The following is a 16,638-nucleotide window of genomic DNA, read 5'->3' on the forward strand; positions in this document are numbered from 1 at the left end:
CCATAAATGAACGAAAGGATTTTCTCATTGGTAAACTATTTTAATTTGTAAGTTTTATCTAAACATAGCATGAAGATAGACCATTGATTTCAGGTTAAAGAATTATGAAAACCTTTGAATTCATTAAACTTCATAGTTTTTTATGGGCTAAATAATTGCAACAAGAATTTAAAATTCCTCAATTTAAATGTCAACCTAGGATTCATACAAACTTGCAACACATTCCGAACTATATGTGCAAACTACATTGAAACAACCATCTTTAGAAAATGAAGCATGGTAATTCTAAGTATGTAAGATCTAAACAGGAAAATTAACATAACACAAATGGTAATTCTACTACAAGTAAAATAGTAAATTGAATGCAAACTACTCTAATAACAAGAAAGGAAAGTTGCAATAAAGGAAATGTCTATAAATGAAATGAATATAAAATAAATTAAAGAAATTAAACTATTACAATGGCAAGAAAACAAAAACCATATAGCAAAACAAAAGAAAGGAAATATAAGAAAATGCATCTTGGCAATGGAAGCAGAAGAATTGCACAAATAAAACCACTACTTTTAGAAGAGAATAAAATAGTAGCCATTAAATCCATACATAAAGGATATTTAACCTCCATTAACAAATAATTTTATTTGCACGTGATAAAATTATTTCATATATTCAATCTCAAGTATAATACATTTATATAGTTGGAGTTAGATCCAACTAATTCCAAATTTGGAGATTATGGTTCAGGCAATATCTCAACAATATCCAACAAACCCAAACTAATTTACTATGTAAGCATTAATCCTAACACCCTCCCTTAATTCCTACATTTCAAATAATGGTAATGAAGCCAAATAAACATATTTGAGATTGTTTTTTTTTTATAGTCTACTGCTTATCCACTCTAACATTGCATACACTATTCTCTTTCTCCACCACCAACTTCATGCTACCACTTGGTCCATTTTAGATACAATTGATTCTAGCCATCATTGACATATTTGTAGGAAAAATAATTCTTAACATACTATCATCTGGTCGTTGTACCAAAGAAGCAACCTCAACATCTAATCATTTTATTAATAAACTCCCATTTGATTAAGATATAGCATCTTTTTTTCATCAGTTATATATGAAATAAATCTAGATATTAAACATATCTATTTTTCAATGATACAAAGTGACCTCTTTACGCACTCACAAACACACAACAAATCACATAACATGTTGTTGTTCTTGGGTCACCACATCCTCCAAAAACCATAAGCCATAACATACTGTAGACATAATTAAACCATTGACATGTTCTTGTACCGCATAGAAAAAGAGCCACTAGTTTAGATTATGTTGCTTTGTTCTATGAATGGTTCTTCATATTTCACATATAAAAATAAATATAACATACATAACCAAAACTACACACAAAGTCATTTAACCTCTTCACCTTATCTATATCTTTTGTTTAACCAAATGTAATTATTGAGCTTCTTATATGCCTTTGATGACCAACTCTACCTATAAAAAGATATGAAGATGAGGTCCCATAACCATGAATGTCGATACATTTATTGTGCTTGTCACATTTATTTTACATCTATAGCATTCTAGGGTAGGTGTCATGGTATTTACAACCCAAGTTTGCAATTGATCAAAGCGGGTGTAGCTGTAACAAAGCGTTCAATGTCTCTCACTTCCATAATTAAATAATATGTTATGTGGGAAGGAAAGAGGAAATGGTACTCAAAAATATAATTAGGGAGCCAAACACATATTCAACAATCAAAAATCACATTCCTAGATGTGTTGTTCATCAAAACCAATGTTGTTCTTCCCTTTCAATACTCATCTTCCATTAGAGTAACAAAAAAAACAATGAAGCGGGCCAAAACGAAATCTAGAAATGAGACAACCTGCTGTAAATTTCAGGAGGCATATTGGGTGATGGTCATATGATGGATTTTATTTATAATCTTGGGACAAAGGTGAACTCTCATATGGTGAACAAAACTCTAGTGTGATCCACTGTAGGAAAAAAAGGGAGATCTAAATAAATAATACTCAAAAATCTGTTTTTGAAACCTCAAGTGTGGGACTGAGTGGCCTCTATATCACTCATAGCTAATATCCTCCTCCTCAAAATCCAAATTATGAGATTAAATCAAGCTCTTTGATCATAGAATCTATGCAACTTCATGTCCCACAAAAAACACACATACAATCTCACACTAAAACAAACTAGAAATTATTACACCTACATATTCTTGGCCCCCCTCGTAAGGGAGTTGTGCCTAAATATTAGTTTTGATAAAAACAAAGAATTTTGTTTGGACACCATAAAACTATTTCATATATTCAATCTCAAATATAATACATTCATATAGTTGGAGTCAAATCCAACTAATCCAAACAGGTAGATTGTGGTTGAGAGAATATCTCACCAATATCCAACAAACTGAAACCAATTTACTAAGTCAAGTATTAATATTAACACGTTGTAGCTCCAAACTAGACCTACACCCTTAATCAAGGAATGGGATGAATCCCTTAAGATAAAAAACTTGTTTTATAAATGAACTTGAGTCCAAAACTTGTATTACTTCCCAAATATAGTGGTGGGCTCCAGTATTGTAGCAATAATGCTACAACTCTTGGAGCTTCCTATCTCTAATTTTATCAACCCGGTAGTTCGTAACAAACTTGGAAGCGACGGTGTTGTATGCACAAGTACTAGCTCTTGTCGCAGCTGTCACTTGGTCAGCTGGCACAAGTCTGCTAGGGCTCAAGCCAACTTCTATATGTTCTCAGAAGAAGCTTTCTAAATGATGAACGAAGACTATCTCAAAGGAAATTAACCTACTTTGCAAGAATGAACTGAAAGCCAACCAAACATGGAAACCCTAGTAAACCCTAATCTGACTAGCTTAATCCTTACAATGCAACGATGGGAATGTAACTCCTAAAAATGATGCCATTACTTCTAGTGATATGAGATGCATGAATTTAAACTACTTCCATTGAAAAGAACTTTATTTTTATATTTTTGTTTAAGTGGTTGGAGTTATTATGACTTGGCTTCTTATTAGGGTTTGACTGTGCAGGGGTAGTTCGAAGGGAAGGAAGGCTTCGAAAAGGTCAGGAGGGCTAGGAGAGGTTCCAGGGGATCCCTAACATCATTCCACAGGAGTCCACAACGTTCAGGTGCTTGGCAACTGAGTCTGCAGGCTTCTACAGGATGTCTGCAGGGGATCCTACAGGAAACTCGGGATTTCTACAGGAAGTCTGCTAACTTCTACAGGATGCTCTGGGGTTGGAGTTTTTGGTGATGGAGGAGTGAAGGAGCGGTATGGGTGGATAGGTAGGATGAAAAGGGAGCTAGTGATGGCTCATGGACGGAGAGATGGGATGGAGAGAGAGTGCATGCAGTTGGTTGGTGGATAGAAGGGTGGAAGCAATGAAAAGTCAAAAAGATGGAGCTACGTGAACAGTAGAAGGGTTGGAAGGCAAGCGAGCTGAACAGAGGTTAGGAAGGTGGCTTAGGCGCGGTTGAGAAGAAGAAGAAGATAATAGAACAGTGTTGCGCAGTGTAAATGGAACAAATCCTCTATGTCTTGCACAAAACCGAGAATTCCATCAACCTATTTTAACTGTGTGATTAAGCCAACGAACAGCAATGTAAACTTCAGAGAGAAATCGTGCATGGTGTTGGAACGAAGAAGTACTGCTCAAGATCAGAATGCATGGATGGTTCTATGACTGAAATGATTGTGTTGCAACTTGCATGAACGTATAAGACTGCATTTTTTGGTGGTTGGTACGGTCTACACCCCCAATCTCTAAACAGAGATGGCAGTGAGTGCATTGTCAACATTTTCTTGGAGCTCTAATGAATACTAATCCTCCTACTCTAATCTAAGCTACTGAAAGCACTTTAACCATAAACTAATCCTACTCAATCACATTAAAGAAATTAAATCAGCAGACTGTGTTTTTCAAATGCATGTCAAAGCGAAGAAATGAAGTGCTGAAAGGAAAGACAAGTAACAATACAAGGAAAAGGAGGTCTATTGCTCTCAGGTTAGGCCCTAACCTGAGAGCTATAGCTCCCTTAAGAAATCAGAATTGAATCCAAAGCTGCCTGCCTTTATTAAATAATCATGAGTCTAACAACATGCCAAAACTGGCTTACAAAAAGCAAAAACCGAGCTGTAGCTCGTGCTTAGAAATTGCAACAGTAGTTCAAAAGTTCAAAAAGCCCCTATCAAAGGCTACGGCCTCAATATTTATACATGATGAGGATCAAGCTAGCCTCCTCAATTAGTGGAGCTCGGCTTTCCAACTAAAAGTAAACTGCTGTTCCTGTAGAATCCGTTGGCTGCCTTTTAGCTTGGTGGGGATAGTTGTTGGAGCTCGGAGTTGGGGTGGAGATCACGAGAGAGGTCATTCAAGACTGTGGACAACCTCCCTATAAACCTGCAATGCCACCTTTGCTGTCTCCTTGTCTCCATTTGCATGGTCTTTGCTCCATTTAATGTCAAAAAACCTGAAATCATCATGTATTAGTCACATAGGAATAATGCCTGCCCTTCTTCCTACAAATAACACGAATATACTAAGAAATGATGCATAAGTGATAAAAGATGAAGGGTTGAGCACGGTAAGTAGGCCAAATGAGCCCAAATTGTTACCAAAAATTGGGGCTCATCATCACCCCCCAGCTAAAATATTTGCTCATCCTTGAGAAATTCTGCTCCAGCTCCTTGTCCTTGGCCGAGAACTAGGCTCCGGAATACGCTCTTTCTTTCCTACTCTTTGTGGCTCTGCCTGTTCTACCCTTGGTGGTGATGAGGGTGCCGCTCCTTCCCTCTTCTATGTTTCCTTGACTTTGAGCCGGGCTTTTGAAGCCGATTGGTCTACCCTTCCTTTCCAAGTAGTTGTTTTTGGGCTCCCCCTCTCGTAGGTGACCGATATCTTCGAGGGGGACCTCTCACTGGGTGAAGTAGGGGCATCCCCTGTAGTGATTTGGCTGCTGGATGGGGGCTGTGGCTTGCCCGTCTTTATTCTCACACTTCTTCGAGCTTCAAAGTATAGAGGGGTCTCCCTCTTCCTCTTCTCCTCTGGCTTAGGAGGTGTGCTGAGGCCGACCAGCACAGCTGTTGCCTCCCTTTCATAGATATAAGCTTTCTTCTCCTTGGGTTTCACTTTTTCGGGGCTTCCTGTAGAAGACCCTGTTTTAGCCAATTTCGGGCTTCCTGTAGAAGACCCTGTTTTAGTAATTTTCGGGCTTCCTGTAGAAGACCCTTTTTCAATAATTTTTGGGCTTCCTGTAGAAGACCCTTTTTCTGTTAATTTCGGGCTTCCTGTAGAAGCCTGTTTCTGCTTTCCTGTAGACACAGGTGTCACCACCTTGGCTTGCTTTGCTGCATGAGTTTTGCTTTTTGGTTTGGTTGCGGGTGCTGATGAGGTACTTTTGCTGATGTGGACCTTCTCAGCCTTGTCCACTCTGCCTTGCAACCTTTTCTCTCTTGCTGTCAAGATGGGTGTGTCATCTTTTTCTTTGTCGTCCTTTTTCTCATGCCTCTTCTTTTGCTCTTTCTTCTGTACTGTGGTCGGGGTCTTCTGGCCTGTTTCTTTCTTTCCCACGGCCACTGATTCTTTCTCCTCACTGCTGGAGGAACCACTTTCCTCGGTCAACATCCTTATGTCTCCATCTCTTGTCAAATTTCTGAATGCTTCCCATGAGAGGGGAACCTTGTATGAATGAAGCGCATCCTCCACGAGAAGTTTGATCAAACCATGGTGGGCTACCTGGTCTGGTATGCCTTCTTTTAAATTTGTGGCACACTCAATTAGAGACTGTAGCAGGAAATAAGGGATGCTCATTTTATTTTCTACAGGAAGATCGATTTGGTGCCTCAATTCAGTGAGAAACCTAAAGTGATACCCGTACACAATGCTAAAACGGCCTTCACAGGTTATATACTTCATGATCTATAGGCTAACTTCATTCCATGGTGGCAGCAAACTGGTTCTACACACCCCATTCTTGTCTTCCGAGAATTCCTCCTCTGGGGGAAAGAATTCTTTCTTGGCCTGTTGGCTCAACTTCCTTTCTTCCTTATCCCAGGGCAAACCCATTGGAAGTTTAGTAATTCGGCTGATATATTGTGGGGTGAGCTTGAGGCTTAGGCCCCTGAAGTTCACGGTGGCCAATGTTTTGGATTTCGGCCTCAGAGCCTGCAAAAACTCTTCTGCCACTTCGTCGTCATAACCCTGCAATTTGTCACAGAAGGATATCCATTGTGCTCGTGTGAAGAGCTCCACCACCTCCTGGTTTTCCCTTAACTTTGTTGAATCAGTGGGTTCCCATCTAATAAACCCACCCGGCATGATAAAAACTGTTGCTTTAACTAGAGGTGGCGAACACGGAAGAAATTTGGTCTACTGAGACGAAGCGTAGAATTACGCTTTTGTCATGCACATAATCCACGAAGCTTATCGCTGAGGACCTTAACACAGCTTAATTACCCTGACATCCTGTAGAACGACAGTTTATGCACAACAGATGATAATTGCAACAATTTCCTACGACCAGACTGTAGACGACGATTCTGCCACCTTCAAAAGCCAATTGCATGAAGAGTTTAGGTTTACCTTTTTATCTGCCACTTTTTGACACGAGGAACCCTCCTTCCTGTAGAAATAGCTTTCCTGTAGGAGCAGCGCGCGATTTCTGGGAAAGACTGCAGTTGGTCTGCGCTCTCGGTATTGCTTCACAGGCGTTCTGATAGCCAAAGGCTCGGCGTATCGAACTGCAAAGGGATCCAGATGATCACTCGCGTTCCAAACGGTGAATGATAAATGCATGGGGCGATCTAGCCGATTAGATTTGAATCGGCGGAATCTGTGGCGCGGGGGTGAGCTGTCCCCGCCGGACCGTTGGATGACGTCGTCCCATCATTTGCCTGCGAGTTCACTTACTGCTGCATCATCCCCCCGCAGATCCACCGCCGTCTCATCTGCTGAATCTGTTTTTCCCGACAGAATTGCTCTCACGTGTGTGCTGCCCATTTCTTTTTGTCATGGCCACCACCCAAACATCTGACTAGACCATTAACTAGTCGACGTGGCCAGTCAACTGGCCATACAGCCGCTCAACCCATTCTCTTCACACTTTGCAAACAATTCAAAGTAAAATTCATGCAATCTGACGGAAGAAAGGGTCGAGACACCTACCTGTGCGGCCGCAACAATATTTTTCGGTTTTTGGACGATGATGAGTGGATTCGGTTGCCGCTGATGAATTTGCGCAGGCCCGGAGGTTCATGTTTGCAGGCTGCCGACGATGGATTGGATGTTGTGGGTGCATGCATGGTTTTCATTGCATATGGCCAGCGCTGTGATTGGTGTACACTCTAGCGGGCTTAACTGTTACAGGACTCCCGCAGGATGTCTTGTAAGAGTTCTTCCTCGGGTGCATGCTGCACGATGAAGGATTTGGCCTCACGATCACGCTTCCTGAGCTTGTGGATGGCTGGGATGGATATGGTATGGCATCTCAGCATTTTTTTATCTTAAAAATTGCTTTCTCTTTGATAACTCAACGATCTGCTTTGCTGGTGCAGGTAACTTCGTTGCATGTCGACAAGGGTGGTAGGACGAGGTGACAACAGTGTGCAAGGGTGACAACAGTAGCTTGCATGCATCCAAACCGATCCTTAGTCGTTAGATCTCCTCATAGAATGAATTCTGGGCCATCTCGAACTTCTACAGGAAGTTTCCTGTAGAAATACAGAGCTTCCTGTAGAAAGTTTGCGTTTCCTGTAGAAAGTCTGCACCTTCCTGTAGAAATCTCGAGCCGTGATGAAATTGTGCACATACCTTGGAGAAAATGAGCATTCTTGGAGGAGGTGCTGGTGAGGTCTCCTGACAGCATGATAAGGATCCTTGGCTTTGAGTGGAGAGGCTTCCTCTCCTCCATAGTACACCTGCAACCTGCATGCAATTTTACATTATGAACTTGTTGTCCTTGTCTTTTGTGCTTATTGTTTTTTTCTTTTTTCCCTTTTTTTTTTTGAAAGATAACAGGGGCGCCTCAATGAGGTTTTCACCCTTGCCATCTGCCTTAAGCACCTCAGAGAGGTTTTCACTCAAGGATCTTTTTCACATCTCTTTTTTTTTTTTTTTTTTTTGAAAGAAAATAGGGGCGTCTCAATGAGGTTTTCACCCCTACCACCTGCCTTGGGCACCTCAGAAAGTTTTTCACCCAAGGATCTTTATTATTTTTTTTCCTTTTTTTTTTTTTTTTTTTTTTTAAATCCTTCAGGGTATGCCCAAAGCAGAGGCAGAACCCTTCTCTATGACCATCACTGATTTCTCCATAGTTTTGATGAACTCTTGTCTGGAGAGAGGCTTCCTGTAGATCTTCAAGCGATGCCCATTGACAAGCGTGGGGATGGCTTCCTCATCAATGGTTCGAATAAGAACAGATCCATTGTCATGACATTTTTCCACTGCATATGGCCCCAACCATCTAGTTCTCAGCTTTCCCTTGAAATCTTTGTACCTGGAGTCATACAACAGTGCCCAATCTCCTGGCTGGAATTGCTTGTCATTGAGGTGTTGTTCATGCTACACCTTTCTCTGAAGTTGAACCACTTCTGAGTGAAGAAGGGCCTGCATCCAGTGCTCGTCCAGTCCATTCAGCTGCAATAACCTTTCTTGTTGTGCATGGCTGAGATCTAGATCTAGCTGAGCTGCCATCCTCAAAGTGTTGTACTCGAACTCAATGGACAACAAAGCTTTCTTCCCATAGACCAGCTCATAAGGTGTGAAGCCAGTGGTGGTCTTCCAGGTGGTGTTGTAAGCCCATGTGGCCTCAACCAGGCGATCTGCCCAGTCCTTTCTGCTGCTGCTCACCACTTTAGTCAAGATCCCTTCTAATGCTCTATTGGTGACTTCCACCTGCCCATTTGCTTGAGGGTGATAGGGGGTGGAAGTCCTATGCTTGATTTTGTGATGAGCTAGCAGGTCTTCAACTAGGTTGGATGTGAACTGGCTCCCTTGATCGGTGACCAGCTCTCTTGGGTAGCCAAACTTGTAGAAGATGTTTTCTCTTAAGAACTCGGCCACCTTTTCTTCTGTTGCTGCTTTGATTGCTTTAGTCTCTGCCCACTTTGTCAGGTAGTCAGTACACAAAAAGGTGTAGGACCTTTGCCTTGAAGGAGGGTTGATTGGACCCACAAAGTCCATACCCCACTTCTCAAATGGCTCAAGAGTCACTTGAGGTTGGAGAGGCATCTCATCCCTTTGAGTCGGTTTCCCCATTCTTTGGCATTGGTCACATTGGGCGATATATCTTCTGACATCTTGATGAAGTGTGGGCCAATAGTAGCCTGCCTGCAGGATTTTGAAGGCAGTCCTCTTTGCTGCAAAATGTCCTCCACAAGGCCCATCATGACAGGTGAGGAGGATATCAAAGACTTCCTCCTCCCTTACACAACGCCTTAAGATATGATCGGGGCGAAGCTTAAACAGACTGCCCCCGATCCAAGTAAATGAGGCACTTTTTCTCATGATTCTGCTCTTCTCTCTTGAAGATAGGTGCGGAGGGAACTGTGCTGAAACAAGGTAGTTTTCTATATCAGCAAACCATGGAGGGAGTACTGAGATAGCAAACAGATGTTCATCGGGCATCTGGTCATCCACTGTCCCGTCCTTATCTGCAGACAAATCCAATCTAGATAAAAAGTCAGCAACAACATTTTCTTTACCTGGTTTGTCAACAATGGTCAAATCAAACTGCTGCAACAAAAGTAACCATCTAATAATACGAGCATTCACATCTGGTTTATTCATTAAATATCTAATTGCAGCATGGTATGTATGTACAAATGTTTTGTAGCCAGTGATATAATGTCGGAACTTGTTCAGTGCATGGACCACATCCAAAAACTCTTTCTCAGTTACAGTGTAATTCAGTTCAGCTTTGGACAAGTTTTTGCTAACAAAGTAAATGGCATATGGAAGTTTTTGCTCAACTTGTCCTAAAGCTGCACCTATGGCTTTGTTCGAGGCATCAGTGAGGATGTGGAAAGGTAGGGCCCAGTTTGGACCTCTCAAGATTGGGGCTAACACCAACTTGTCCTTTAATTCATTCAAAGCCCTCTGACAATCGTCAGTCCATTTAAACTCCACATCTTTTGCCAACAGACCAAACAATGGTGAGGCTAGCTTGCTGAAGTCCTTAATGAATCTCTGGTAATACCCTGCTAATCCTAAGAAACTGCGAACATCCCTTACCTATTGAGGAGGTGGAACCTTCTTGATAAGAGCAATTTTGTTAGGATCCACCTGTAACCCTTGGCAAGAAATGGTATGGCCTAGCACGGTCCCTTCAGTCGTCAGGAATTCACATTTTTCAGGACTAAGGGACAGGTTCATCTTGATGCATTTGGTTAGGACTTTTCCTAGTTTGGACAATGCTTCTTGGAAGTTGGCCCCATAAGGAGTGAAGTCATCCATATAGATTTCCACTGCATCATGGACCAACTCTGAGAAGATGCTCAAGACATCTCTCTGGAAGGTAGCAGGAGAATTGCATAGCCCAAAGGGAAGAACTCGGTAGGCAAAGGTACCCCAAGGAAAAGTGAAGGTGGTCTTATCTTGGTCTTCTGGGCTGATTTGGATCTGGTTGTACCCGCTAAACCCATCCAGGAAAGAGAAGAACTTCTTTCCTGCCAGTCCATCCAACACTTGATCTATGAAAGGTAGAGGGAAATGGTCTTTCTTTGTATCTTTGTTCAGTTCTCGATAGTCCACACAGATTCTCCACTTCCCATTCTTCTTGGGAACCAACACCAGAGGGGACACCCATTCACTATCTGAGATGGGGTAAATGAATCCGGCATCCAACAGTTTTTGCAATTCTTCCTTGACAATGTCCTTAAGGGCTGGATTCATTCTCCTCTGAGGTTGCCTAACCGGTTTACAATCCTCCTTGATGTATATGTGATGGGTACAGACCGAGGGATGGAGTCCTTTCATCTCCTTATAGCTCCAAGCAAAAGCATCTAGGTGACTGGCCAAAGGGCTACACAGCTCCTTTTCCTGGGAAGGAGTAGGGAGGAGCTGATCTTTAACGATCTCTCAGGGCCGAACTCCACATTCTTGACTCTGGGAGGAACAGGGTTGGTGGTACAAAGATCCACTAAGGTGCTGGCTTGGGCGTCCTCCACCAATTTCTCTAAGGATAGTGCACTGGAAGGTGGATTCTGGATCAAAGTCTCAATCAAGTCATCCTCGGTTGGGGGGTCTCTTCTAGTGGTATCTAGGGTGCACAGAGGTGTTGAGTACACTTCATCCTCTTCTCCTTCCTCCAACCAAAGTGGTAAGTCATGCTCTAAGGAAGGTTGGGCAGGAGGGTATAGGACTAGTTGCTTGGACATAGGACCGTTTTTGATGGTCATGTTTCCTGCACGACAACTGATGTAAGCATCTGCAGTGGCTAACCAAGGCCTTCCCAAAATGAGAGAATATCCAGTAAGCTTTGCCTTGGGTTGCAGAACCAAGAAATCTTTAGGGTATTCCCAAGAGTCGACAGAGACCAAGATATCCTCCACAATCCCTTCGGGAGTAACAGTGGAGCGATCTGCTAGTTGCAGTACTGTCGAGGTCTTCCTCAAGGAACCCTGAAGATTGAGTTTGAGCATGGTATCCCTGGTCATCACATTAATGGCAGCCCCCAAATCAATCAAGGTGTGAGGTATGATGGTGCCATTGATGTGGACATCTACTACAGGACTCCCAGGATCTAGATACTTTGGGCAGATGACTTGTCCTAACATAAGGTCAGACAGTTGTCCTAAGACATTGATGGTTGAAGCATCTCTCTTTCGCCTGCTTGGGTGTTTGAAACACTTTTCCTTAACCAGTTTATTGTATATAGGCACATCCTTGATGGCTTGGAGAAGTGGTATTTTCACACACAACTGCTTGAGCTCACCCAGGAGCTCATCCTCCTCTGGGTTGGGTTGTGTGGTGGCTGTTAGTCTCTCAAGAAAGGGTGGAATAGCCTTTGGTTCACTTTCCTGTTTATCTTCCTCATCCTCTGGGGGAGGAGGTTGGTGATCTGGAAGAGTCTTTCCAGATCAAAGATTGATCTCCTGGATCTCCACAACGTAAGTAGGGCATGATGTTTCCCCAGTGTATACCTGCTGGGTCTGCCTATTGTTGGGGTTCGGGTTCGGTTGAGCAGGTATTTGAGGTTGCCTTGGAGGAGCAGGAGGGAATGGCTGAGGTTGAACTGGTGGTGGAGGCAAAATGGCGGGAGGAGTGTTATACTGGGGCCTCCACCCTGACTGATGTGCATTCCACTGAGGCTGTGGCTGCGCATGTGAGTGATATGAATGAGTAGTCGGTTGAGTAGGGTACTGAGGTGGGTAAGACCATGGAGGAGGAATAGACCAAGAAGGATGAGCAAGGGGACCCCAGGAAGGCATAGGAGTCGATTGGTTGGGGCTGTAATAAGCTTGGGGTGCCCCTTGCATCCCCTGTTGGTAAGGTCTAGGTCCTTGTGGCCTCCTTTGGTTGAGGTAATAGAGAGGTTCAGTGGGAGCTTCTGTTCCTTGGTACATAGCTTTAAACCCATGTAAGGTTGGACATTGATTTGTGGGATGGTCCTCCTCACAAACGAAGCACACTTCAACCGAATGCAATGGGCATTTGTTCTTAGGGTGTCTCCTTGTACATCTAGGGCAGAAGATAGCCAAGGCCCTCTCAGCTTCTTCCTTCCTAATGCTGGATCCTGAATGTGTCCAGTTGCATGGCAATGGTCTGTCTCACCTCACTCTTAAGATCTTCTAATTTATTTGCAAACTCATGCTTGGAGAAAGGAATACTAGCTGAGAGAGGGTTTCCCCTACCTCGTTTTCGGGCTGCCCTAGAGTGGTTTCTGAACACAGTCTTGATGTCCTCATAAGGCAGTTGGTAAATATCTCCCCCAGCTAACATGTGAAGGGTATCTAAAAGGTCTTCAGGGACTCCTCGGAGCAGGACCAACTTGAAGGCTTCAGGGTCAAGTGTGCACCTGGCTCGCTTATAGCTAAGTTGGAACCTCTCCTCATAATCCTCTAAGGACTCATCATTTCCCATGGTCATCCGAAAGATTTCTCCCTTGGTTTCCTTAGACCTACAGTAGTCCTGGTACTTGGTATTGAAAGCTTGCTGCATCTGAGCCCAAGTGGTGATACTATTCCCAGGTAAGCCCATGAACTAGCGTAATGATGCATCCTTAAGAGTGGAAGGGAAGAGTTTCAGCTTCTGCTCATCTTCAGTATAGTCATAGGTTCTACAAAGGACAACAAACTCAAACAGGAAGGTATCGGGATCTTCAGTAGTCAGTCCATGGAAGTGAGGCAAAGCGGAGGGGCTAATGTTTTTCATTTTCATTTCTCCATTGGTCTCTCGGATGGGAAAGGCACCTTCTATTCTCTCATCTTCTCTTCTATTGTCAAACATAGCTTCAGATTGGATGGTCTCTAATTCTTCTTCTGCTATAGGATCTTCGTATATCTCAGGAGGTTCACCTATAGGTTCTTCTGGATCACTGTCACCGAAGAAGAGAGAAGGGTGACTCAGTGATGTGGTGGCGGTGTTGGGTAGGAATTTGCCTGTTTTATCTCGGTTCCTACGAGGCATGAAATGGAAAGACTTTTCTTTTTTTTTTTGATTGCTTTTGTTTTTCTTTGGTACCTGCAAAACTGAAACAGATTGATCTACAACTAACTATCTTACTGAAATAAAGATGCAGAATTAAATTGAAAGCAGGAAAGAACTAATCTACTTTGCTGAAATGAAATTGCAGGAATGGAAATGCTAGTCTACGCTTGCAGAATTGAAAGGCTAATCTATGCTTGCAGAATTGAAATGCTAATCTATGAAAGTGGGAAATGCTAATCTATGAAAGCAGGAAATGTCTATGCTACTTTTGCAGAATGGAAATGAAATAAACTACTTGGCAGAAAGCAAGAGTAAGGAAATAGAAGAAAAGCAACAATTACTAATACTCTGACGCTTCCCCGGCAAAGGCGCCAAAAATATGGTGGGTTCCAGTATTGTAACAATAATGCTACAACTCCTCGAGCTTCCTATCTCTAATTTTATCAACCCGGTAGTTCGTAACAAACTTGGAAGCGACGGTGTTGTATGCACAAGTACTAGCTCTTGTCACAGCTGTCACTTGGTCAGCTGGCACAAGTCCACTAGGGCTCAAGCCAACTTCTATATGTTCTCAGAAGAAGCTTTCTAAATGATGAACGAAGACTATCTCAAAGGAAATTAACCTACTTTGCAAGAATGAACTGAAATCCAACCAAACATGGAAACCCTAGTAAACCCTAATCTGACTAGCTTAATCCTTACAATGCAACGATGGGAATGTAACTCCTAAAAATGATGCCATTACTTCTAGTGATATGAGATGCACGAATTTAAACTACTTCCATTGAAAAGAACTTTGTTTTTATATTTTTTTTTAAGTGGTTGGAGTTATTATGACTTGGTTTCTTATTAGGGTTTGACTGCGCAGGGGTAGTTCGAAGGGAAGGAAGGCTTGGAAAAGGTCAGGAGGGCTAGGAGAGGTTCCAGGGGATCCCTAACATCATTTCACAGGAGTCCACAATGTTTAGGTGCTTGGCAACCGAGTCTGCAGGCTTCTACAGGATGTCTGTAGGGGATCCTACAGGAAACTCGGGATTTCTACAGGAAGTCTGCTAACTTCTACAGGATGCTCTGCAGTTGGAGTTTTTGGTGATGAAGGAGTGAAGGAACGGTATGGGTGGATAGGTAGGATGAAAAGGGAGCTAGTGATGGCTAAGGGACGGAGAGATGGGATGGAGAGAGAGTGCATGTAGTTGGTTGGTGGATAGAAGGGTGGAAGCAATGAAAAGTCAAAAAGATGGAGCTACGTGAACAGTAGAAGGGTTAGAAGGCAAACGAGCTAAACAAAGGTTAAGCAGGTGGCTTAGGGGTGGTTGAGAAGAAGAAGAAGGTAATACAACAGTGTTGCGCAGTGTAAATGGAACAAATCCTCTATGTATTGCACAAAACCGAGAATTCCATCAACCTATTTTAACTGTGTTATTAAACCAATGAACAAAAATGTAAACTTCAGAGAGAAATAGTGCATGGTGTTGGAATGAAGAAGTACTGCTCAAGATCAGAATGCATGGATGGTTCTATGACTGAAATGATTGTGTTGCAGCTTGCATGAACGTATAAGACTGCGTTTTTTGGTGGTTGGTACGGTCTACACCCCCAATCTCTAAACAGAGATGGCAGTGAGTGCACTGTCAACCTTTTCTTGGAGCTCTAATGAATACTAATCCTCCTACTCTAATCTAAGCTACTGAAAGCACTTTAACCATAAACTAATCCTACTCAATCACATTAAAGAAATTAAATCAGCAGACTGTGTTTTTCAAATGCATGTCAAAGCAAAGAAATGAAGTGCTGAAAGGAAAGACAAGTAACAATACAAGGAAAAGGAGGTCTATTGCTCTCAGGTTGGGCCCTAACCTGAGAGCTATAGCTCCCTTAAGAACTCAGAATTGAATCCAAAGCTGCCTGCCTTTATTAAATAATCATGAGTCTAACAACATGCCAAAACTGGCTTACAAAAAGCAAAAACCGAGCTGTAGCTCGTGCTTAGAAATTGCAACAATAGTTCAAAAGTTCAAAAAGCCCCTATCAAAGGCTACGGCCTGAATATTTATACATTATGAGGATCAAGCTGGCTTCCTCAATTAGTGGAGCTCGGCTGTCCAACTAAAAGTAAATTGTTGTTCTTGTAGAATCCGTTGGCTGCCTTTTAGCTCGGTGGGGATAGCTGTTGGAGCTCGGAGTTGGGGTGGAGATCACGAGTGAGTTCATTCAAGACTGTGGACAACCTCCCTATAAACCTGCAATGCCACCTTTGCTGTCTCCTTGTCTCCATTTGCGTGGTCTTTTCTCCATTTAATGTCAAAAAACCTGAAATCATCATGTATTAGTCACATAGGAATAATGCCTGCGCTTCTTTCTACGAATAACAAGAATATAATAAGAAATGATGCATAAGTGATAAAATATGAAGGGTTGAGCACGGTAAGTAGGCCAAATGAGCCCAAATTGGTACCAAAAATTGGGGCTCATCATATAGTTTATAGTTCGATGAATGACAATCCTTTAGAAGATACTTCACTTTATACTGGAAAAGAAATTTTAACTAACTCTTTTAATCAATCCATTGACTAATAAAATTTGTTCCAAAATATTTTGAAAGCATGTAGCATATTTTGTGGGATTACTCTAGCCTTCTAGAGAATATGAAGGCACATAATCCATTAAAATATCTATAATCTTCAAGCATGTTAGATGCAATGAATGAGGGAGATCAATATTGTCTTACTTATTTGATTTCCTGCACTTAGCCTTTGGGGAAAATGTTAACCTCCATATATAACAGGTGCAATAATAATAAAAACCATAAATCGCCATAAAATCAAGAATATGACACATTTCAACTTTAATTAAGATAATTATATAAAATTAGATAAGCATAGGTCATGTTGGACATCAAAAGGATGGATTTTTCATGAAGTTTGT

This window comes from Pinus tabuliformis, chromosome 7, assembly GCF_031772625.1.
Source record: "Pinus tabuliformis cultivar Carrire ecotype Pingquan chromosome 7, CPIR1, whole genome shotgun sequence".
Taxonomy (NCBI): Eukaryota; Viridiplantae; Streptophyta; class Pinopsida; order Pinales; family Pinaceae; genus Pinus; species Pinus tabuliformis.